The sequence below is a fragment of the Mustela nivalis genome (genome assembly GCF_964662115.1).
Source record: "Mustela nivalis genome assembly, chromosome: Y".
Lineage (NCBI taxonomy): Eukaryota > Metazoa > Chordata > Mammalia > Carnivora > Mustelidae > Mustela > Mustela nivalis.
In genome coordinates this window covers 14446563-14470178 of record NC_139041.1, presented here as the reverse complement: position 1 = coordinate 14470178, position 23616 = coordinate 14446563, and positions in this window count along the sequence as shown.

Here is a 23616-nt window from a genome sequence, read left to right as displayed (position 1 = left end):
AAAGGCAGGTATACTGAATGCCATTTTCTTTTTCTTTGTGTCTAGAAAGGGGAAGTGGGACATACACCCACAAGACAAGCTGAGTTCTTGACCAGGCTCAGAGGGCTCTTGTCTGTCCTTCAGGGGCTTCCTAACTAAAGCCATAGGACACTAATATCATCGTAAAGGGACAGCTGCATCAGTGAAGCCAGCATCTGTGATGTCACAAAGCTTTGAGGTCATAGCAACCACTACTCATCAACCCATGCCTGATCACTACACTTGGCTGGAGTAATCATGGGTGGGCAAGAAGACCCCAAGCTGTCCCAAATCGCTGGAGCTTCCTGGGTCTCTCACCAAGGCATTTTGCGAAGCGAGTCGGTGCCACCTACTCCAAGGCCCAATTTGTAGTGTTTGGTCGTGACTGTCAGCACCAGCCCTCTGGAATTCGGAGAAAGGCACGAATCCCTCATTACATCTTAGCCACGACAGGCCAAGGAACAATCAGACTGAAAGCATAGGCCCAGGGGAGGATATCCGAGCCCTGAGCAAGGGTGAGGCCCCCCCCACCCAATCACGGAGCTCTGAAGAGGAAAACGGACACCCAAGGAAAGCTCAAAGTTAACCCCCACAACTGTGCCAAAGATATGTCTGGAGTCTTCCAGACGAGGACAAAAGTACCTCAAGCGTCTCCAGAAATGGTGTCAATAAGGATTCCCAATCTTCCAAAATGACCATGCATCCAAGGCAGACTCTACACCCTAGAACCTGAGGTCCAGGACGGAGTCATGTTCTTGGAATGCACAGGAGCCAACGGAGAGCCTGTTGGAAGAGACCCATAGCCCAAGTGAAGCCATCTGAAAGACTTTCGTGCCCGTTTCAGGAAGACAACCTGTATGTCCAAAAGGACAATTGAAGAGGTTTCAAATGTGAAGAACCTGGAGCACTCCCTCAGGGTGGAGCAGCTACCCTCTGTGGAACTGCATGGAAATGTGGCAGCACAATCCTGCCTTCACCCTCTCATAACAATCCCCACCTGGTTTCATGCGACAAGCAAGCAGTGCCTCTGGTGGAAGATAGGCACTTTCCAATGGAGCCCGAGAGGATTCACAGTGTGTCAACAAGGGGTCAGTACAGCGTGACAGTGGATGCTGCAGGTTATTTAGGAGATCCAGGAACATAGAACAGGAGAATGAACAAGGGAAATCCGAGCGAAGGTCGGGCATTTTAGGATGGTGGGAGGATCTCTGTACCTGGTTACCCGTCTTACGAACCTAGGTCCAAATTCAATAAAATATCCTCTGGCCCCAGTCAATTATTGTGCACTGGTTTTGTCTTTGTTATCTTGTCCAACGATGTACATGCACGTATTGGACAGAGAGGCAGAGAGATCCCAATCCGGGGGTGGAGCTGGAGAAGGAGAATCTTACTTTCCCCAGATCAGAGAACCTACAGGAGACAATGCCAAGACTCTGGAATCATCAAATCAACATAATGCAGGGCTGCAGAATGCTGTTTTCAGAGAGAACATGTGGTCAATGCTTTCTTCTCGTCCCCTATGGGAGTATCTTTTCTCCTAGACAAAGCATCTTGGACTGAGGATAGCAGTCCTCCAAGTGTTCCACGGTTGGGATTTCGTGTTGGCAGGGTAGGCATCCAATGTCATCAACTACCTCTCTTGGCCAGTAGCTCTGTCTTGATGGTACTAGTGCGAAAGTCCAAAATTTTTATGTACCCTTGAGACATCCCCACAAACACTGCCTTTCACAGATACACTCCCAGGACTCATCATCTTCCCACTGCGTCTCTTGATATTGTCTCTAATCATTGTTTCCAGGCTCATGCACCTGCTTGCTTGTTGTTGTCCTATGAGGGAAAAGGATGATGTTCTTTCGATTCGATGTCTGCCAAGCCTGCTGAGCTGAAAACTCCAGCCCTCAAGACTTGTGTTGTCAGGAACTCGTGCCCTTCAGACCCTCAGCATGTCACAGCAAAGGGATCTGGGAGACAGGTTCCTTGTGGGTTCTCAATGTGCCCTGCTCTCCTGTGCCTTTACCCTCTGCATGGGCTCACGGCTCTCTGATCCACAAACCAACCAAATCACCCTTGAGCTATGTCTCCTAACTTCTCCCATAATCTCTGCAACTTCCGTTCTCTTTCGCTGTGGAGTTTACCTTGTAGGCTTCAGGTAAAAATCGACCCCATTCCAGTTGTTGTGGTCATCTTCCTGTTGCCTTCATGGCTAAAGACAAGCAAGAGGTTATTAGACACTACTACCATCTCAGTGTCCTCCATATTACTGCAAATTCGTACTGAGACATAAGCAAGAATGAATTCTTCCACTTGTCTCATATGGCAGTGCTGCAGAGAGCATTGGGCTTCGTCACATCTATCATTCTCAGAAAGACAACAAACAGATGATTTCACTCCCTCATGACAGTCAAGAAACATACGAAAAAGCAAGGGTATTAGGACAAACAGTACGACTCTAATGAGGAACTCAAATGGTGGTGTTTGTAAAGACAGTTTTGTGAGAACACCTGTTTCTCGAAGAGGACAAGAGATGAAATTCCTCACAGAAGATTTTCCTGAAACTGATGGAAAGTGAGTTTTCAAGTTATGTCAATTTTAATTGCTACCCATAAGAGACTAAATTCCTATCCTTCGAAATTTAATCATAATTGTTATGTGAAACACACACAGACCACACACACATTAACACATTCACATGCACACAAACATGAATACACAGAAGGATAAGACAAGCCATAGATGGGGAGGAAGAGAGGAATCGTACCAATGAAGCAACCCCAAAGAAAATGGAATTAAGGGGAAAGGCAAATAGAATCCAATGATAAGCCAACCGAAATGAGAAAGTGAATTATTACCTATCAATAATTCCGTCAGTATTCAGGAATAAAGTCTCCCTTCAATACAACAGTTTGTAGCAGTGTTTGAAATTCCCCCACCCCAAAAATGGTAGAAAAGATCCATAAGAAAACAACAAATATTAAACAAGCTCGATCTTCTGTTGACCATAGGATTTCCTTCGACTATAAAGATATGCAAAGCTTTCAGGAAAAGAAATTGGGAAGACCCAAGATATGGTCGTGCCAAGGAGAACATGGCCAAAGTGTTTGTGCCTAAATCAGTGAGAATATTTTATGCCTTCGAGAAACAAAAGAAAAGATTAGCGGAAGGTGTTTTGTCTTGATGGAGCATCAAAACAACAGAAACCTGGAAGAATTGCCAACATATACACCAAGAACAATGGTGTATCTAAACGTTGGAAGCCTATGAACACACAGGAAGGAAGATGACGAATTTTATTTAATACTGTTGGGAACTATGATATCCACGTTAAGCATAGGACAGATCATCTGAATGGGAAGGAGCTAAGGAAGAAAAGACGTCCACAAGGGCTCTTGAGACCACTGGAACTTTGGGAATCCATGAGTAATATTGTGTCTCTGAGGAGAGTAAGATATGTTCTTCCCGGCGTCAGACCTATCTTTGTCTATCGCAGTTCATGAGTTCGAGGCCAAATCCAGTCATAATTCATGGAAGAGAAATCAAAACCTATCCTGGGCACTTATCACGAAGGTATGAAAACCGGAAGATATCACTTTCAAATTGGAAATATAGCCATACCCTAAAGGTTGGAAAACTCAACACACTCACGAACTAGCAATGAATGCAAGAGAGAAAATCGAAAGGAAAATCAGAAAGAGCCATGAACAAAGGAATGTCAAGAAACTTAGAGGATGATGCCAAAACATTTTATGGGGAAACCATATGGGGTTAAATGCATGTATTTCCAAAATTTAAAAACACCGATAAAGAAAGCCACCTAACTGGACGTTTGAAGCAACCGAATGAAGAAAAACCGAACACCAGAGTTAACAGAAAAATAGAAATCATACATGTGATTATCAAATTAAGGAAATACAAACAAACCAATAGGAAAAAAAATCAGATCTCACACTTCAGTTTTAAAAACACAAACAAACCGCAGAAGACATTACTGGAAAAAAACAGGGAGAGAAGCACAAAACTGACAGTATGGAACCACATGAAAACATGTCAAAGGAAAAAAGAATAACCTAAGAGGCACATCCAGACATTTATGCTAGCAATCCAAGAACTGAGTGAAAAGGATAAATTCCCCCCACACATAGAAAACCCCAAGATTAGGTCAGGAAACCTACAAAATCTCAGCTCTCTAGTTTTGACTGAAGCGTTTGAAGCAGTAATCCAACACCTGCCAACACACAGAAGGCCAGCTCCAAGGCATTCTCCTGGGCCACTCTAATAGGTATTTAGCGAAGGCGTTTTCATGTCCTCTGAAAGATTCCAGAGATGGAAGAGGCAGGTAGATTCTAATTCACAAGGATAAAAACCCAATTCAGAGAAGGACATTTTAGGAAACCAATCCCATGTCATTTCAATAAAAAAAGATAATAAAAAATATCATTCTTTCCTTTTCTCCCAGTGAATACCTTTGGTTTTGAGAGGGCCACATTGTTTTCCTCTGAATTTATGTTGTTGTTGTTGCTGTTCTGTTGAGAATGCCTTCCTATCATCCATCATCTGTTTTTGACAGAGTAATTCATGGATGCTATAGTTGCATGTACGTCCTAGCTCCTCCTAATATATGCCACAAGTCCTGAACACCATTAGGCAGTTCTCATTTCTGTAACCCTCAGCTTGGTTCTCAAATTCCTGAGTCACTCCTGGTGGGTCTCCATTGATGACTTCTTCCCCTTCAGTTTTCCCTTCCTTTACTAAAGGCCAAGGTATTCCTACAGAGGAACATATTGTGGGAAGCCATATGATATTTCCCTTTGTATGCTTGCCTTTTCCATTTCCCAACAGCAGGGAATGGGACATTCATGTCAAGGCATGTTCCAGGGGTTCATTCACTTCAACTGCTTAGGAATCCCGTGGTGCCGAAATGGACCCAAACTTCCTGATCCACTAGACCTTGCCAGGGCATTGTGGCTCACTCCAAAGATCTGCTCGAATGGGCCTTGCAAGTCATCAGTATAGGCCTTCCCATTCCTTTTGACTAAAGAGACTTGGTCACAACAAGTACAGTTAACACAACAAGTACAGTTAAATAATGATGACAACGGCTGCGTTCCAGGCCTCTTCCTTAAGTGTTAGCTCTGATGCAGAATATCACTCTCCTCGAAGACTTTGCAAAGGTTTTTAAGTGAAATCCAGGTAGACAGAGGCCTAATTCCTTAGCCGCGTGTTTTAGAACACTAGCAGACAAGGCCACAGACGGCACCATATATCGATGCCTCATTTTTTTCCTCGAAAAGGGATTTTCCGTCCCTTAGTCATCACCTAACAAAGGAAAAAGACGCTGAGAAAGGACGCTATCACCCACAGGATGACAAACCCCACGGAAAGCTTCTCATACCCACGAGGCCTCACTGTTTTTTTAGATCTCTAGAAATTGTAGTGGAAATAGGACACCTTGCCATCACCGGGAATATGTTCACCTAAAGGAAGGTATACTGAATGTCATTTTCTTTCCTCTTTTTCTCTAGAAAGAGGAAGTGGGACATAACACCTTAGGACAACCTGATTTCTTGATCAGGTTCAGAGGACTTTTGTTCTGACTTTCTTGGGGCTTCCCACCTAAAGCCATAAGACAACAAGGTCATGGGAGAGGGACAGCTGCTTCAGTGAAGCCAGCATCTGTGATGGCACAAAGCATTGAGGTCATAGCAACCACTCCTCATCATAATCACTACACTGCTAATCACTACACAAGCGTAATCACTACACTGGCTAGAGTAGTCATGGGTGGTACAAGAAAACCCCAAGCCGTCCCAAACTTCTGGAGCCACCTGAGTATCTCACCAAGGCATTTTGAGAACCGAGTCAGTGTCATCTTCTCCATAGCCCAATTCGTAGTGTTCGGTCGTGAGTGTCAGCACCAGCCCTTTGGACTCCAGAGAAAGGCAAGCATCCCTCATTCCATCTTAGCCACGACAAGCCAAGAAACAATCAGACCAGAAGCATAGCCACAAGGGAGGAAATCCTAGCCATGCGCAAGAATGAGGCCCTCCCACCCAATCTCGGAGCTCCTGTTCGGAGCTCCTGTTCGGAGCTCCTGAACAGGAAAAGGGACACACAAGGAAAACTCAAAGTGAACCCCCGCAATCGTGCCAAAGACATGTCTGGAGTCTTCCACAGCGAGGACACGACTACCTAGAGCGTCTCCAGAAATGGTGCCAACAAGGCCTCCCAATCTTCAAAATGACCATGCATCCAAGGAAGACTTTACACCCTAGAACCTTAGGTCCAGGATGGACTCATGTTCTTGGAGTCCACAGGAGCCAACGGAGAGTATGTTGGAATGCACCCATAGCCCAAGTGAAGCCATCTGAAACTCTTTCGTGCCCATTTCTGAAAGACAACTTGTATGTCTATAGGACAATTGAAGAGGATTCGAATGTGGGAGAACCTGGATCACTTCCTCAGGGTGGAGCAGCTACCCTCTGTGGATCTGCATTGTGATGTGTCAGTACAAGCCTATCTTCACCCTCTCATTACCATCCTCCAAATGGTTTCATGTGATAAGCAAACAGTGCCTCTTGTGTAAGATAGGCATGTTCCAATGGAGCCCCTAGAGGATGCACAATGTATCAACAACGGTTCAGTACAGCGTGACAAACAGTGGATGCTGCAGGTTGGTGAGGAGATCCAGGAAGACAAAGAACAAGAGAATGAACGAGGGAGCTCCGAGCAATGGTCGGGCATTTTAGGAGGTGGGATTTTCTCTGTACCTGGCTGCCCTCAATAGAAACTTGGGTCCAAATTCAATAAATTATCTTCAGGCCCCAGTCAATTATTGTGCACTGCTTTTGTCTTTGTTATCTTGTCCAACGATCGCAGGCACATTGGACAGAGAGGCAGAAAGATCCGAATCAGGGGGTGGGGCTAGAGAGGGAGATGCTTACTTGCCCCTGAGCAGAGAACCTGAGACAAGAGTCAATGCCAAGTCCCTGGAATCATCACCTCAACAGAATGCAGGCCTGCAGAATGCTGTGTTCAGAGAAGAACATGTGGTTAATGTTTTCTTCTCGTCCCCTGTGGGAGAGTCTGTACTCCTTGGACTAAGCAACTTGGACTGAGGAATGCAGGCCTCCAAGTCTTCCACGGTTGGGATTTCGTGTTCCAGGGTAGGTAGACTATGTCCTCACCTACCTGTCTTGGCCAGTAACTCAGTCTTGATTCTGCTAGTGCGAGAGCACAAAATTTATGATGTCCACATGAGACCTCCACGAACACTGCCTTTCACGGATGCACTCCCAGGACTCACAATCTTCCTACTGCATCTTTTGGTATTGTCTCTGATCATTGTCTCCAGGCTGTCTGCACCTGGTTTCTGGTTGGTGTCCTATGCAGGAAAAAGACGTGTTCTTTAGATTCAATGTCTGCCAATCCTGCTAATCTGAAAACTCCAGCCCTCAAGACTTGTGTTATCAAGAACTCATACCCTTTTGACCCTCTAAGTTTCATAGGCAACAGCACTGGGAAACATGTTCCTTTTGGGTTCACAGTGTGCCCTGCCTCCTGTGCCTTTCTTTGTCCTCTGTATGGTCTCACGGCCCTCTTATCCACGAAAAAACCAAATATACCCTGAGCAAATTTCTCCAACCTTCTTCCATCATCTCTGCGACTTCCTTTCTCTTTCACTGTGGAGTTTACGTTGTAGGCTGCAAGTCAATTTCCACCCCATTGCAGTTGTTGTGGTCATCTTCCTGTTGCCTTCATGGCTGAAGACAAGCATGAAGTTATTAGACACTACTACCATCACACTTTCATCCATGTCACCGCAAATTCATACTGAGACAAAAGCAAGAATGAATTCTTTTACTCGTCTCATGTGGCAGTGTTGCGGAGAGCATTGGGCTTCATCACATCTATCATTCTCAGAAAGACAACAAAGAGATGATTTCACTCTCTCATGACAGTCTAGAAACATATGAAGAAGCAAGTGTATTGGGACAAACAGTACAACTCTTATGCAGAACTAAAATGGTGGTGTTTGTTTGAAGGCAGTTTGTGAGAACACTTGTTTCTCGAAGAGGACAAGAGATGACATTCCTTGCAGGAGATTTTCCTGAAACTGATGGAATGTGAGTTTTCAAGGCATGTCAAATTGAATTGCTACACATAAGAGACCAAATTCCTATCACTCATATTTTAATAATAAGTGTTATGTGAAACACACACAGACCACACACACATTAACACATGCAATGCTCACACACAAACACACAAAAGGATAAGACATGCAAAAGGTGGGTAGGAAGGGAGGAATCGTACTAATGAAGCAAATCCAAATAAAATATCATACAGGGGAAAGGCAAATAGAATCCAAGTGAGAATCCAACCGAAATGAGAAAGTGAGGTATTACCTATCAAAAATTCATTCAGTATTAAGGACTAAAGTCTTCTGTCATTACAAACACTTTGTAGGAGTGGTTGAAATTCAAAAACAAACAAAAAAGCTAGAAACGATTCATAAGAAAAAAAAAACAAATATTAAACAAGCTCGACCTTCTGTTGACCGTAGGAGATTTTCTTCGACTATAAAGAAATTAATAGCTATCAAGTGAAGAAATTGGGAAGACGTATGTTATGCTCTTGCCAAGGAGAAGAGAGCCAAAGTGTTTGTGCCTAAGTAGGCGAGAGTGATTTTATGCCTTTGAGAGACAAAAGATTAGCGGAAGTTGTTTTGTCTTGATGGAGCATCATAACAACTGAAACCTAGAAGAATTGCCAACATATACACCACGAACAAGGGTGTATCTAAACATTGGAAGCCTATTAACAGAGAATAAGGGAGATGGCGACTTTAATCCAATAATGTTGGGAACTATGATATCCACGTGAGGCACAGGAAAGATCCTCCGAATAGGAAGGTGCTAAGGAATAACAGACGTCCACATGGGCTCTCGAGACCACCTGAACTTTGGGCATCCATGAGTAACATTGCGTCTCTGAGGACAATAAGATATGTTCTTCCCAGCGGCAGACCTACCTTTGTCTATCTCAGGTCATGAGCTCGAGTCCAAATCCATTCGTAATTCATGAAGAGAAGTCAAAACCTATCCTGTGCACTTATGATCACGAAGGTATGAAAACAGGAAGATATCACTTTCAAATTGGAAATAAAGCCAGACACTAAAAGTTGGAAGACACAACACACTCAAGAACTAGCAATGAATGCAAGAAAGATAATCCAAAGGAAAAGCAGAAAGAGACATGAACAAAGGGTTGTTAAGAAACTTAATGTATGATGCCAAAACATTTTATGGGGAAACCATATAGGGTTAAAGGCATGCATTTCCAAAATTTAAAAACACCAATAAAGAAACCCACCTAACTGGATGACTGAAGGAACAAGATGAAGAAAATCGAACTCCAAAGTTAACAGAAATATTGAAATCATACATGTGATTATCAAAATTAAGAAAATACAAACAAACCAAAAGGAAAAATTCAGGAGATCTCACACTTCAGTTTTGAAAACACGAAAAAACCTCAGAAGACATTACTGGGATAAAACAGGGAGACAAGCACACATTTGCAAGTATGAAACCACAGGACAACTGGTAGCAAGGAAAAAAGAATAACCTAAGAGGCACATCCACACATTTATGCTAGCAATCCCAGAACTGAGAGAAAAGGATAAATTCACAGAAACATAGAAACTCCCAAGATTATGTCAGGAAACCTACAAATACTCAGCTCTCTAGTATTGACTGAAGCGTTTGAAGCAGTAATCCAACACCTGCCAACACACAGAAGGACAGGTCAAAGTCATTTTCCTGGGCCACTCTTCTAGGTATTTAGTGAAGGCATTGTCATTTCCTCTCATAGATTCCAGAGATGGAAAAGGCACGTAGATTCTAAATCACAAGGATAAGGACCCAATTCAGATAAGGACATTTTAGTAAAGCAATCTCATGTCATTTCAATAAGGAAAGATAATAAACAATATAATTCTTTCCTTTTCTCCCTGTGACTTACTTTGGTTTTGAGAGGGCCAGAATGATTTCCTCTGAATTTTTGTTGTTGTTGCTGTTCTGTTGAGAAAGCCTGCCTATTCAATCATCTATTTCTGACAGAGTATTCACGGATGCTAGTTACATATATGTTCTAGTTCTCCCTCTAATATATCCCACAACTCCTGAACACCCCTTAAGCAGTTCTCTTTTCTGTAACCCTCAACTTGGTTCTCAGAGTTCTGATTCACTCTTGGCAGGTCTCCTTCTCTGAATTCTGACCTTCAGTATTCCCTTCTATTACTAAGGGCCAAGGTATTCCTCCCGAGGCACATATTGTGGGAAGCCATATATTTCCCTTCGTCAGCTTGCCTTTTCCATTTCCCATCAGCCAGGCATGGAACATTCATGTCAAGGCAAGGTCGAGGAGTTCATTCACTTCGATGGATGAGGAGTACTGTGGTACCGAAATGGACTCAAACTTCCTGATACACTACTCCTTGCAAGGGCATTGTGGCTCACTCCAAAGGTCTGTTTGAATGGGCCTAGCAAGCCATCAGTATAGGCCATCCCTTTTCTTCTGACTAAACAGACTTGGTCAACATGTCTATACGCATTACAACAACAAGTACAGTTAACTAATGATGACAATGGGTGCGGCCCAGGCCTCTTCCTTAAATGTGAGCTCTGAGCAGAATGTCACCCTCTTCGCAGACTTTGCAAAGCACTTTAAGCGAAAGCCAGGTAGACAGAGGCCTAATCCCTTAGCAGCGTGTCTCAGAGCACTAGGAGACGAGGCCACAGACAGCACCATATATCGATGCCCTCACCTTTTCCCTCGAAAAGGGAATTTCCGTCCCTTAGTCATCACTGACCCATAGGCAAAAGATGCTGAAAAAGGATGCTCTCACCCACAGGATGGCAAACCCCATGGAGAGCTGCTCATACCCGCGAGTCCTCACTGTTTCTTGAGATCTCTAGAAATAGTAGTGGAACTTGGACAGTTTTACATCTCTGCGGAAATGGTGGCCTAAATGAAGGTATACTAAATGTCATTTTCTTTCCTCTTTGTCTCTAGAAAGGGGAAGTGGGACATTATCCCACCAGACAACCTGAGTTCTTGTTTGGGCTCAGAGGGCTGTTGTTCTGTCCTTCCCGGGGCTTCCTACCTAAAGCCATAGGACACCAAGTTCATGGGAGAGGGACAGCTGCTTAAGTGATTCCAGCATCTGTGATGTTACAAAGCTTTGAGTTCGTAGCAACCACTCCTCATCAACCCTTGCCTGATCAGTACACTTTTCTATAGTAGTCATGGGTGGGCAAGAGGACCAAAAGCCGTCCCAAACCACTGCAGCCGCCTGGGTCTCTCACCAAGGCAGTTTGCGACACGAGTCAGTGTCACCTTCCCCAAGGCCCATTTCCTAAAGTTTGCTCGTGATTTTCAGCACCAGCCCTCTGGACTCTGGAAAAAGGCAAGCATCCCTCATTCCATCAGGGCCACTCAATGAAAGCTCAAAGTGAACACCCGCAACCATGCCAAAGACATGTCTGGAGTCTTCCAAGGTGAGGAACGAGACCTGGAGCATCTCCAGATACGGTGCCAACAAGGCGTCCCAATCTTCCAAAATGACCAGGCATCCAAGGCAGACTTCACACCCTAGAACCTTAGGTCCAGGATTCACTCATGTACTTGGAGTCCACAGGAGACACGGAGACCATGTTGGAAGAGACCCATAGCCAAGTGAAGCCATCTGAAAGACTTCCGTGCCCGTTAGAGGAGGACAAAATATATGTAGAAAAGGACGCATTGAAGAGGTTTCGAATGTGGAGGAACCTTGAGCATTCCCTCAGGGTGGAGCAGCTACCCTCTGTGGCACTGCATAGAGATGTGGCAGCACAAGCCTGTCTTTACCCTCTCATAACCATCCCTCAAATGGTTACATGCGATAAGAAAACAGTGCCTCTTGCGGAAAATGGGCATGTTCCTAGGAGCCCCGATAGGATGCATAATGTGTCAACAAGGGGTTAGTACAGAATGACAGACAGCGGATGCTGCGAGTTGGTGAGGAGATCCAAGAAGTCAAAGAACAGGAGAATGAACAAGGGAGCTCTGAGCGAATGTCGGGCATTTTAGGATGGTGGGAGTTTCTCTGTACCTGGCTGCCCTCCATGGAACCTAGGTCCAAATTCAATAAAACATCTTCAGGACCCAGTCAATTATTGTTCACTGGTTTTGTCTTTGTTATCCTGTACAACTAAGCACATGCTCGTATTGGACAGAGAGGCATAGAGATACTTATCAGGGTGTGGAACTGGAGAGGGAGAAGCTTACTTGCTCCTGAGCAGAGAAACAGACCATATTCGATACCAAGACCCTGGAATCCTGAGTTGATCTGAAGTCCGCCTCTGGTCTGATCGATACAACCTGGGACTCAACCATTAACGTCTGAGTACCTCCTGGTTCTAGACAAGAGAGCTGCTCTGTCATTTTTCAAAAATGCAGAGGATAAGGATTTTGGCTTGGGATGGTGTTGCTTGAGCTATCCTGGCCTGCTTAGAGAGCTGGTATAGCTTTTCCTCTTGAAGTCAGTGACTGGGCTATGAACAAACTATTCACCCATGACTATTGCCAAAAAATATTCCTCCATGCCTAGATTTTCCAGGGGGAATGACACTATGTCTTTTTGTGCTCTGTTGCTGTGAAAGGAGATGAGAGTCCTCTGGACCTCTGATTCTGGACCTCTGTTTCTGCTACCAGATGAGGGTCATTTTCGACTCTGATTTCTCAAATCCATGTTCATACCTCTTTTCTTTTATCACTTTTACGTCTCCTACAAGAGCACCTCTTTCAATTCCTTGCAGATGATGATTCCCTAAGCTCAGTATCATGTTCCATCATTCTGCCTTTTCTCTTAGAATTTGCTTTCTTATTTTCTAGGCCTATTCTTCTCAGTCACTATTTGGATCTTCCAATTATGCCATGTTCCCATACTTAGCATCCAGTCTCCAACCAATCTTCTCTTCAGGAGCTATTTATGTTTTTTTTTTTTTTTATCTTTATCAGTTTTATCTATGTGGTTCGAGACTCTCTGATATCTTCTATGTTTTCGGATGGACAGGGAGTATCCAGGCCGCTGCTTTCAATACACCACTGGGCGAGTTCTATATAGAGGTTTCACTCTGATTGCCTAGCCGTGATCATTTCTTGTTCTTTTTTTCTTGGCATCAATTGATTCTTCCATTTTTTGTTTGGATCTATTTCTCTGTCTCTGATCTGTATTCGAAAAACGCATTCTGTTTTCTAAACTGAGAATAATTTCTTTAGGAAGAGAGATCCTGGAGTGACCACGGACTAGACTTTAAGGTTTGTCGAGTGTGTGTGTTTGTGTTTACATGTGTGTGGCATGCATGCCATCCACTGTGTGTTGTGGCAGACTCTGTCCTTGAGGCCAGTCATCTGTAGTGTCTCTGTAGTGGCCTGCCGTTTGATGTGTTTGGTGTACAGGTTGAATATGCTGAAGTTTACGTCGGTGGGCTCTGGTGTGCTTGTGAAAGGAGACATTCCACCAACTCAGCTGAATGCAGGCCTGCAGAATGCTGTGTTCAGAAGAGAGCATGTGGTCAAGGCTTTCTTCTTGTCCCCTATGGGAGAATCTGTTCTCCTAGGACTAAGCAACTTGGACTGAGGAAGACAGTCCTCCAAGTGATCCACGGATTGGATTTCGTGTTGGCAAGCTAGGCAGCAAATGTCCTCACATTCCTGCTTGGCCAGTAGCTTGGTCTTGATTTCGCTGGTGCGATAGCCCAAAATTTATTATGTCCCCATTGAGACATTGCCACAAACATTGTATTTCACAGGATGCACTGACAGGACCCACCATCTTCACACTGCGTCTCCTGGTATTGTCTCTGATCATGGTCTCCAGGCTGTCTGCTTGTTGGTTTCCTATGCAGGAAAAAGATGGTGTTTTTCCGAGTTGATGTCTGCTAAGCCTGTTGATCTGAAAACTCCCACCGTCAAGCCTTGTGTTGTTCAGAACTCGTACCCTTCAGACCATGTGCACTTCACAGGCAATGGCACTAGGAAACAGGTTTTTTCTGAGTTCCCAGTGTGCCCTGCTCTCCTGTAACTTTGTCCTCTGCATGGGATCACTGCCCTCTGATTAACGAACCACCCAAATCTGCCATGAGCAATGTCTCCAACCTTCTCTCATAGACTCTGTGGCTACCTTTCTCTTTATATGTGAACTTTATTTTGTAGGCTTCAGGTCAATTTCCACTCCGTTGCAGTTGTTGTGGTCATCTTCCTGTTGCCTTCATAGTTGTAGACAAGCTCGAGGTTATTAGACACTACTATCATCTCACTGTTCTTCAAGTTACCGCAAATTCTTATTGACACATAAGCAAGAATGAATTCCTCCACTTCCCTCATGTGACAGTGTTATGGAGAGCATTGGGCTTCCTCACATCTATCATTCTCCTAAAAACAACAGACCATTTCACTCCCTTGTGACAGTCACGAAATATATTAAAAAGCAAGAGGTATAGAGACAAACAATAAGACTCTAATGAGTCACCCAAAATGTGGTGTTTATTTGAAGGCCGTTTTGTGAGAATACGTGTTTATTGGAGAGGACAAAAGATGATATTCCTTGCAGGGGTTGTTCCTGAAACAGATGGAATGTGAGTTTTCAGGGCATGTCAAATTGAATTGTTATCCATAAGAGACCGAATTCCTATCTTGAAATTTAATAGTAAGTGTATGTGAAACACACACAGACCACACACACATTAACACATGCACATGCACACACACACACGAACACACACATACAGATAAGATACGCAAAATATGTAGAGGAAGTGAGATCGCACTAATGAAGTAACCACAGAGAAAATACCATAAAGGAGAAAGGCAAAGAGAATCCTAGTCAGAAGCCAATAGAAATTACAAAGTGAACTACTTACCAAGCAAAAATTCATTCAGCATTCAGGATTAAAGTCTCCCAAACAACCACTTTGTAGAAGTCATTGAAATTACAAAAAAAAAAAAAAAAAGACAGAAAAGATCCATAAGAAAACAACAAATATTAAACAACTCGACCTCTGTTGCCCATAGGATATATCCTTTGGCTATAAAGATACACATAGCCTGAAAGTGAAGAAATTAGGAAGACGTATCTAATGCTATTGCCAAGGAGAAGAGAGCCAAAATGATTGTGCCTAAGTCAGCTAGATGTATTTTATACGTTCGAGAGACAAAAGATTATCAGAAGGTGTTCTGTCTTGATGGAGCATCCAAACATCAAAAACCTGGAAAAATTGCCAACATATACACCACGAACAAGGGTGTATCTAAACGTTGGAAGCCTATGAACAGACAGGAAGAGAGATGCTGTCTTTAATCCAATATTGTTCGTGACTATGATATGCACGTTAAGCTCAGGACAGATCATCTGGATGGAAAGGCGGTAAGGAATAACAGACGTCCCCATGGGCTCACTAGAATACCTGAACTTTGGGAATCCATGAGGAAGATTGTATCTCAGAGAACAATAAGATATGTTCTTCCCAGGGGCATACCTAACTTTGTCTATCAAAGGTCATGAGCTCAAGTCCAAATCCAGTCATAATTCAGGGAAGAGAATTAAAAAGCTATCATGCGCACTTATGATCACAAACGTATGAAAACAGAAAGATATTACTTTCAAATTGGAAAAACATCCAGACACTAAAAGTTGGAAAACACAACACACTCACGAACGAGCAATGAATGCAAGAAAGTAAATCCAAAGGAAAAGCAGAAAGAGCCATGAAATGGAACGTCAAGAAACTCATGGGATGATGCCAAAACATTTTATGGGGAAACCATATAGGGTTAAATGCGTGCATTTCCAAAACTTAAATACACCGAAAAAAAAAAAAAAAAAAGCAACCTAACTGGATGCCTGAAGGAACAAGAAGAAGAACCGAATTCCAGAGTTAAGAGAAAAAATGAAATCATACATGTGATTATCAAATTAAAGAAAACACAAACCAACCAATAGGAAAAAAAAATCAGTAGATCTCACACTTCAGTTTTGAAAACATGAACAAACCACAGGAGACATTACTGGGATAAAACAGGGAGACAAGAACACAGCTGAAAGTATGAAACCACATGACAACTGGTAGAAAAAAAAAAGAATAAACAAAGAGACACATCCACACATTTATGCTAACAAATCCAAGAACTGAGAGAGGTTCCCAGACACATAGAAACTCCCAAAGTTAGGTAAGGAAACCTACGAAATCTCAGCCCTCTAGTATTGACTGAAGCATTTGAAGCAGTAATCCAACACCTGCCAACACACAGAAGGCCAGGTTCAAGGCATTTTCCTGGACCACTCTTCTAGGTATTTAGTGAAGGCATTGTCCTGTCTTCTCATTGATTCCAGAGACGGAAGAGTCGGGTAGACTCCAATTTACAAGGATAAAGACCCAATTCAGTTAAGGACATTTTAAGAAAACAAATCCTATGCTATTTCAATAAGGAAAGATAAATAAAAAATAATTCTTTCCTTTTCTCCTTGTGCCTTCTCTTGGTTTTGAAAGGGCCAGATTATTTTTCTCTGAATTGTTATTGTTGTTGTTGCTCTTCTGTAGAGAAATCCTGCCTATCATCCATCATCCGTTTTTGACAGAATATTCACGGATACTTTAGTTGCATTACGACCTAGTGCTTCTCCTAATATATGCCACAACTCCTGAATACCCATTAACAGTACCCTCATTCGCTGCAAGCGTCTCTTTTCTGTAACCCTCAGCTTGGTTATCATGGTCCTGAGTCACTATGGGTGGGTCTCCTTTTCTGACATCTTTCCCTTCAGTTTTCCCTTCCTTTACTAAGGGCAAAGGTATTCCTCTGGAGGCATATATTGTGGGAAGCTATATGATATTTCCCTTTGTCTGCTTGCCATTTCGATTTCACATCAGCAAAGCATGGGACATTTATGTCAAGGCAAGGTCCAGGGGTTCATTTTCCTCCACGGCTGAGTAATACTGTGCTGCCAAAATAGGCTAAACCTTCCTTATCCACTAGTCCTGCAAGAGCATTGTGGCTCACTCTAAAGATCTGCTCGAGTGGCCCTTGCAAGCCATCAATATAGGCCGTCCCTTTCCATCTGACTAAAGTGACTTGGTAAACATATCTATACCCATTACCTACAACAAGTACAGTTAACTAATGATAACCATGGGTGTGGTCCAGGCCTCTTCCTTAGAGATAATTCTAATGCAGATTGTCACTTACCTCAAACACTTTGCAAAGGGGTTTAAGGGAAAGCCAGGTAGACAGGCCACAGACAGCACCATATATTGATATCCTCACCTTTTTCTTTGAAGAGGGGATTCTGTCCCTTAGTCATCACTGACACATATGCAAAAGACGCTGAAAAAGGTCGCTCTCACCCACAGGATGACAAACCCCATGGAGAGCTGTTGATATCCATGAGGCCTCACTGTGTCTTGATCTCTAGAAACTGTAGTGTAAATAGGACACCTTGCCGTCTCTGGGGAAATGTTGGCTTAAATAAGGTATACTGAATGTCATATCCTTTCCTCTTTGTCTAGAAAATGGAAGAGGGACATTAACACACAAGACAACCTGGGTTCTTGCTCAAGCTCAGAGGGCTCTTGTTCTGTCCTTCTCGGGGCTTCCTACCTAAAGCCATAGGACACCAAGGTCATGGGAGAGGGATAGCTGCTTCAGTGAAGCCAGCATCTGTGATGTCACAAAGCTTTGATGTCATTTCAACCACTCCTCATTAACCCACACTGCATCACAACACTTGACTAGAGTAGTCTTGGCTGGGCCAAGAGGACCCCAAGCCGTCCCAAACCCTTGGAGCCGCCTGGGTCTCTCACCCAGGCAGTTTATGAAGCGAGTCGGTTTTACTTTCTTCATGGACGAATTCGCAGTGTTGGTCGTGACTCTCAGCACCAGCCCACTGGACTCTGGAGAAAGGCAAGAATCCCTCATTCCATCTTAACCAGGATAGGCCAAGAATCAATCAGACTGCAAGCAAAGCCTCAGTGGAGGAAATCCTGGCCTTTGTAAGGGTAGGCCCTTGCACCGAATCTTGGAGCTTCTGAACAGAGAGAGGGCAACCCAAGGAAAGCTCAAAGTGAACTCCTGCAACATGGTCAAAGACATGTCTGGAGTTCAACAGGGAGTACTAGAGTACCGCGAGCAACTCCAGAAACAGTGCCAACAAGGCCTTCCAATCTTCCAAAAAGACCATGCATCCAAGGCAGACTCTACACCCTAGAACCTTAGGTCCAGGACAGACTCATGTTCTTGGAGTCCACAGGAGCCAACGGAGAGCATGTTGGAAGAGACCCATAGCCCAAGTGAAGCCATCTGAAAGACTTCCGAACCCGTTTCAGGAAGACAACATGTATGTCCAAAAAGACGCATTGAAGAGGATTCGAATGTGGAAGAACCTTGAGCACTCCCTCAGGGTGGAGCAGCTACCCTCTGTGGAACTGCATGGAGGTGTGGCAGCACAAGCCAGCCTTCACCCTCTCATGACCATCCCCCAAATGGTTACATGCGATAAGAAAACAGTGCCTCTTGTGGAAGATGGGCATGTTCAAATGGAGCCCCGAGAGGATGCACAATGTGTTAACAAGGGGTCAGTATAGCATGACAGACAGCGGATGCTGCATGTTGGTGAGGAGATCCAGAAAGACAAAGAGCAGGAGATTGAACGAGGGAGCTCCGAGAGAAGGTCGGGCATTTTAGGATGGTGGGAGGTTCTCTGTACCTGGCTACCCTCCATAGGAACCTAGGTCCAAATTCAATAAAACATCCTCTGGCCGTCGTCAATTATTGTGCCTGGTTTTGTTTTTGTTTTCTTGCCAATATATGTACATGCACATATTGGACAGAGAGGCAGGGAGATCACAGTGAGGGGGTGGAGCTGGAGAGGGAGAAGCTTATTTGCCCCTGAGCAGAGAACCTGAGAACAGAATCAATGCCAAGACTCTGGAATCATGAGTTGATCTGAAGGCCGCCTCTGAACTGATGGACACAACCCGGGACCCAACCATTGACTTCCAAATACCTCCTGTTTCTAGACACGAACCACTGCTCTGTCATTGTTCAGAAATGCAGGGGATAAGGTTTTGTCTTGGGCTGGTGTTGCTTGAACTATCAGGCCTGCTTTGAGAGCTTGTATAGCTTTTCCTCTTGAAGTCAGTGACTGGGCTATGGACAAACTATTCTCCCATGCCTATTTGCCATAAGAGAATTCCTCCATGCCTAGATTTTATAGGGGGAATTACACAATGTCATTTGGCGCTCTGCTTCTGTATAAGTTGATGAGAATCACCTGTGCCTCTTATTCTGGACTTCTGTTCCTGCTCCCAGATGAGGTTCATTTTCAGCCCCGATTTCTCAAATCCATGTTCAGCCCTCTTTTCTTTCTCTCACTCTTACTTCTCCTACAAGAGGCACCTCTTTCAATTCCTTGGAGTTTTGATTCCCTAAATTCCTTGTCATGTTCCATCATTTTGCCTACTCTCAAATATTTGCTTCCTTATTCTCTAGGCTTGTTCTTCCCGGTCACTAATTGAATCCTCCACTTCTGCCATGTTCCCAGACATTGCATCCAGTCTCCTACCAATCTTCTCTTCAGTAGCTCTTTATGTTCTTTTATATTTTCAGTTTTATCTTTGTGGTTTGAGACTCTCTGATATCTTCTATGTTTTCTGATGTACAGGAGTATCCAGGCCGCTGCTTTCAAACCCCTTAGGCTTTTTATATGTAGAGATTTCACTCCGATTGCCTAGCCTTGATAATTTCTTGTTCTTTTACCTTGGCATCAGTTGATTCTTCCATCTTTGCCTTGGATCTAGGTCTCTGTATTCCTCTCCGTATTTGAATATCTCATTCTGTCTTCGATCCTGAGGTTAATTTCTTTATAAAGATGAGATCCCGGAGTGACCAAGGGCTGACCATTAAGGGATTTTGGTGTGTGTGTGTGTGTGTGTGTGTGTGTGTGTGTGTGTGTTTGTGTATGTGTATGGCATTCATTCCATCTGCTGTTGTGTACATCTAAACCCTTCCTTTAGACCAGTCAATTGCTAGGGCCCTTTTTTCCTGATGTTTGATGTGTTTTTGGTCCGGGATGAATATGCTGAGGTTTACATAGGTGGGCTCTGATGTGCCTGTGAAAGGATACATTCCACCAGCTCAAAAGAATGCAGGCCTGCAGAATTCTGTGTTCAGAAGAGAGCATGTGGTCAAGGCTTTCTTCTCGTGCCCAATGGGAGAGTCTGTTATCCATGGACTAAGCATCCTGGGCTGAGAAAGGCAGTCCTCCAAGTGTTCCATGGTTGTGATTTCGTGTTGGCAGGCTTGACAGCAAATGTCCTCACTGTCCTTCTTGGCCAATAGCTCCGCCTTGATGCTGCTGGTGAGAGAGCCCAAAATTTCTTATGCCCCCATTGAGTCATTTCCACAAACACTGCCTCTCATGGATGCACTGCCAGGTACCACCATCTTCCCACTGCTTCTCTGGTATTGTCTCTGACCATTGTCTCCAGGCTGTCTGCACCTGGTTGCTTGTTGGTGTCCTGCAGGAAAAACGTGGTGTTCTTTCGGGCCGTTGTCTGCCAAGCCTGCTGATTTGAAAAATCTAACCCTCATGACATGTGTTTCAAGAACTTGTGCCCTTTAGGGCATATGCTCATAACAGCCCATGGCACTGGGATACAGGTTCCTTGTGGGTTCCCAGTGAGCCCTGCTTTCCTGTGCCTTTGTCCTTTGAATGGCATCTCTGCCCTCTGATGCATGAACCACACAAATCTCCACTGAGCCATGTCTCGAATCTTCTCCCTTAGTCTCTGCGACTTTCATTTTCTTCGCTGTGGAGATTACTTTGTAGGCTTCAGGTCAATATCCACCCCGTTGCAGTTTATGTTGTCTTCTTTTTGTTGCTTTCATGGCTGAAGACAAACACGAGGTTATTAGACACTACTACCATCTCACTGTCCTACATGTCACTGCAAATTCTTACTAAGACATAAGCCAGAATTAATTCTTCCACATGTCTCATGTGGCAGGGTTGCGGAGACCATTGGGCTTCATCAGATCTACCATTCTCAGAAAGAAAACAAATATATTGTTTGTCTCAGAAGGACAAAAACCAGAAGATTTCACTGCCTCAAGACAGTCAAGAAACATATGAAAAAGCAAGGGGTATAGGGACAAAAAATCTACTCTTATGAGGCACAAAAATTTGGTGTTTGTTTGAAGACAGTTTTGTGAGAATATGTGTTTTTCGAAGAGGAAAATAGATGACATCTCTTGCAGAAGATGTTCCGAAATGAATGGAATGTGATTTTTCAAGGCATCTCAAATTCAGTTGCTATCCTTAAGAGACCGAATTCTTATCTCTTGAAATTTAATTATAAGTATTATGTGAAACACACACAGACCACACACACATTAACACTGGCACATGCACACACCTGAACACACTCACAGATAAGACACAGAAATGAGGGAGAGGAAGTCAGAATCACATTAAGGAAGCAACCTCAAAGAAAATACCATAAAGGGGAAATGCAAAGAGAATCCAAGTCAGAAGCCAACCGAAATGAGAATGTGAACTACTTACCTATCAATAATTTATTCAGTATTCAGGATTAAAGTCTACCGACAATACAAACACTTCATAAGAGTGCTTGAAATCACCAAATTAAAAAAAAAGGCAAAAAAGATCCATAAGAAAACAAAAATATTAAAAAGCTCGACCTTCTGTTGACAATAGGAAATTTCCTTCGAATATAAAGATACATATGGCTTGAAAGCGAAGATATTGGGAAGACATAGGTTACATAATTGCCAAGGGGAAGAGAGCCAAAGTGATTGTGCCTACGTCAAATGGAGCGATTTTATGCCTCCGAGACAAGAGATTAGCAGAAGGTGTTTTGTCTTGATGAAGCATCCAAACACAAGAAACCTGGAAGAATTGCCAACATATACACCAAAAACATGGGTGTATCTAAACGTTGGAAGCATATGAACAGAGAGGAAGGGAGATGGGGACTTTAATCCAATATTGTTGGGGACTATGATATCTACCTTAAGCACAGCACAGACATCTGGATGGAAAGTTAGTAAGGAATAACAGACGTCCACATTGGCTCTCTAGACCTCCTGAACTTTGGGGATCCATGAGTAAGATTGCATATCTGAGGAGCATAAGATATGTTCTTCCCAAGCAGACCGAACTTTGTATATCACAGGTCATGGGCTCGAGTCCAAATCCAGTCATAATTCATGGAAGAGAAATCTAAACCTATCCTGTGCACTTATGATCATAAAGGTATGAAAACGGGAAGATATCACTTTCAAATTGGACATACAGCCAGACACTAAAAGTTGGAAAACACAACACACTCACGCACTAGCAATGAATGCAAGAAAGAAAATCCAAAGGAAAAACAGAAAGAGTTATGAACAAAGAAATGTCAAGAATCTTATGGGGTGATGCCAAAACATTTTAAGGGGAAACCATATAGGGCTAATGTGTGCATTTCCAAAATTTAAAAACACCCAAAAAAAAAAAAAAGTAAAGCAACCTACCTCAATCCTGAAGGAACAAGAAGAAGAAGAACCAAATTCCAAAGTTAACAGAAAAAATGAAATCATACATATTGTTATCTAAATAAAGGAAATACAAACAAACCAATAGAAAAAAAATCAGAAGATCTCACAATTCAGTGTCTTAATCATGAACAAACTGCGGAAGCCATTACTGGTATAAACAGGGAGACAAGAACACAGCTGAAAGTATAAAACAACTTGAGAACTTGTAGAAAGGAAAAAAGAATAACCTAAGATACACATCCACACATTTATGCTAGCAAATTCAAGACCGGAGAGAAGAGGATAAATTATCAGACACATAGCAACTCTCAAGATTAGGTCAGGAAAGCTACTAAATCTCAGCTCTCTAGTAGTGACTGAAGCATTTGAATCAGAAATCCAACACCTGCCAACACACAGAAGGCCAGGTCCAAGTCATTTTCCTGGGCCACTCTTCTAGGTATTGAGCGAAGGCATTGCCATGTCCTCTCATTGATTCCATAGATGGAAGAGGCGGGTAGACTAAGTCACAAGGATAAAGACACAATTCAGAGAAGGACATTTTTGTAAAGCAATCCCATGTCATTTCAATAAGGAAAGATAATAAACAATATAATGCTTTCCTTTTCTCCCTCTGACTTCCTTTGGTTTTGAAAGGGCCACATTGTTTTCCTCTGAATTTTTGTTGTTGTTGTTGCTGTTCTGTTGAGAAAGCCCGCCTATCATCCATCATCCGTTTTTGACAGATTATTCACGGATGCTTTAGTTGCATGTACGTCCCAGTGCTCCTCCTAATATATGCCACAACTCCTGAACACCCCTTTATAAGTTGTCTTTTCTGTAACCCTCAGCTTGGTTCTCAGAGTCCTGAGTCACTCCTGGTGGGTCTCATTCTCTGACTTCTTGCTTTTCAGTTTTCCCTTCCTTTACGAAGGGCCAAGGTATTCCTTCCAAGGCACATAT